The sequence below is a fragment of the Charadrius vociferus genome, unplaced genomic scaffold, assembly GCF_000708025.1.
Source record: "Charadrius vociferus isolate BGI_N301 unplaced genomic scaffold, ASM70802v2 scaffold621, whole genome shotgun sequence".
Lineage (NCBI taxonomy): Eukaryota > Metazoa > Chordata > Aves > Charadriiformes > Charadriidae > Charadrius > Charadrius vociferus.
The window spans coordinates 52,408-54,969 of NW_009646926.1; the positions used below are offsets into that span (position 1 = coordinate 52,408).

The window sequence follows — 2,562 nt, forward strand, 5'->3', positions numbered from 1 at the left end:
GGGTGCCTGCCCTTCGCATCTCGGCACCCTCCGCACAGCCCCGTGGCTCGTAGGAGAAGGTGCCCTACAGCACCCCGGCCCTGTCAGGGTTCTGCACAGCCATCAAGAGCCTGACCTGGAGCCAAGTGAGCTGTGGTGCTCTCACCTCCCTTGGTAGCTCTGTTGGCTCCTGGGAGGTGGTTCAGCGTGTGGGGTGACAGCTGGTGCTGCAGAGCCTGCCCTGCAGGGCAGCAGCCTCACAGAAACTGCCTTCCCCAGCCTCACTTTTCCTTATAACAGCCTCTCTTCTGGCCGAGATGCTGCTCTCCAAGCTTCAGGCCCAGGAGCTGAGCCTGTCCAACTTGGTACCAGCACCACCTGCAGTGCTCCTAAACCTTCCTAGGCTGGAACACCTTCCTTGGAGGTGACTTGACGCTGTGCCTGCTCCTCCACTCAGCAGTAGTCTCCCGGTTTGATCCAGAGCACATCACTCAGGACTGCATCCAGGCGGGTTTTGAAAATCTCCAGAGAAGGGGCCTCCACCCCCTCCCTGGGCAGCCTGTGCCAGTGCTCTGTCACCTGAACTGTAAAGAAGTTTTTCCGTGTGTTGGAACGAAACTTCCTGTGATCCAACTTGTGCCCATTGCTCCTCATCTTGTCACTGGGAACCACTGAAGAGTCTGGCTCCATCCTCCTTCAACCCTCCCTTTAGATACTTGTATGCCATAATAAGGTCTCCCCTCAGCCTTCTCTGCTCCAGGCTAAAGAGTCGCAGCGCTCTCAGCCTTTCCTCATAAGGGAGATGCTCCAATCCCTCAGTCATCTTGGTTGCCCTTTGCTGGACTCGCTCCAGCAGTTCCCTGTCCCTCTTGAACTGGGGAGCCCAAAACTGGACACAGCATTCCAGTTGTGGCCTCACCAGTGCCAAGAAGAGGGGGAGAATGACCTCCCACGACCTACTGGACACAGTCTTCCCTATGCAGCCCAGGATTCCATTGGCCATTTTGGTGACAAGGGCACATTGCTGGCTCATGGATAATTTACTGTCTACCAGGACCCCCAGATCCTTCTCAGAACTACTTCCCAGCAGGTCCACCCCTAACCTATACTGGTGCCTGGCATTCTTCCTCCGCAGGCGTAGGACCCTGCGCTTGCTTTTGTTGAACCTCATTAGGTTCCTCTCTGCCCAGCTCTCCAGCCTGTCCAGGTCACGCTGGATGGCAGCACGGCCCTCTGGAGAGTCAGCCACCCCTCCCAATTTGGTATCATCAGCAAACTTGCTGAGGATACACTCTGTCCCCTCATCCAGGTCATTAATGTTTTGAACAAAATGTAATTTTGTTCATTATATTGAACAAAATTGGACTGAGTATTGACCCCTGGGGGACACCACTGGTTACAGGCCTCCAACTAGACTATGTGCCACCGTTCCCAAGAATACTAGGGAAAACTGCACTTTTAGAAGACTCTGGGGTCTGAATTTGTGAAAATGCTTACTTTATAGCCAGCTATAGGATGCGGGTTTCAAGGTCTCAGTGTTTTCGAGCTCGCCAGGTGTGGGGACGAGGAGGAACAAGACCTGAGCACTTGACCCAAGCTGCCCAACAGGATTATTTCATACCACAAACAGCACTTTCAGTATAAATTAGGAAGTTTTATGAGGAGTTCTCTCATGTGATGGTTGCCACAGAGAACTCCTTGCCCCTGTGCCGGAGCCCCGAGCCCTTCCCTTCTTCCCAAAGCCACGGCGCTTGCAAGTCCCACATTGGCTGTCACTGCGGGGAGCGCACAGCTTCCTATGGATAGAATGGGCTGAGTATGATCCTCATATATTTTATGTTGGTATTGGGATCAATATTGGTTGTTTTGTGTTGTTAATCATCTAGTCTTATTCTATTAAATCTGTTTATACAGATTTAAATATAAATCTGTTTCAACCCCAGGGTTTTCTGATTTCTTCCAGATTCCCCTTCCCGGGTGGGGAGGGGTCAGCAGGTGAGCAAATAATTGTCTAAACGACAATAAATTGTGGGTTTTCTCAAACCATAATGAGTAGGAACAAAACCTTCCTCCCAGCCATCCTCTACCCTACTCCATGCTCTCTGCCGCAGCTCCCGCCATGCTGCAGCGTAGTCCTCTTGCCCTCTTTGGCCCCTGTTTCCCCGCAGTCAGCCTGGCCCCCTCCCCAAAGCTTTTGGCAAGAACACAGCCCCAGGTTCTCTACACGTGTTTATTATCCCAATATGCAGGAGGCAGAGGTATGGTCGGAGCCCCGGCAACCCGCAGTCACAGGCTACACCCGATGGAGAAGCTGTAGGCACAAGGAGGTGCGGGGCACCAGGGTGGGGGCCGAGGAAGGAGGTAGCTTGTCGTGGTGCAGTAGTGCAGCAGCATGGCTGAAGTGTGCAAGTACCCGCCTGGGGCGGGAAAAGGCACCAGGGTTGGCACGAGCCCCACAGTGCCAGGCAGCAAGGGCAGACTGGGGTCTCCTCCTCACCCCAGGCACGGTGGCAGTGAGCCCCTGCCCAGCTGAAATGGCGCTGGGAGAGGGGACTTGTACCCTAAACACCCCCCTTCCAGGAG

At 54.0% G+C, this 2,562-nt stretch overlaps 1 protein-coding gene across 1 annotated transcript in view; it reads right to left on the reverse strand.

The window, feature by feature from the left end:
- The window catches only part of TMEM208 (transmembrane protein 208), an 8,579-nt gene that overhangs the window by 5,760 nt on the left and 257 nt on the right, over positions 1-2,562 (reverse strand). The gene's annotated exons all lie outside the window — the stretch shown is intronic.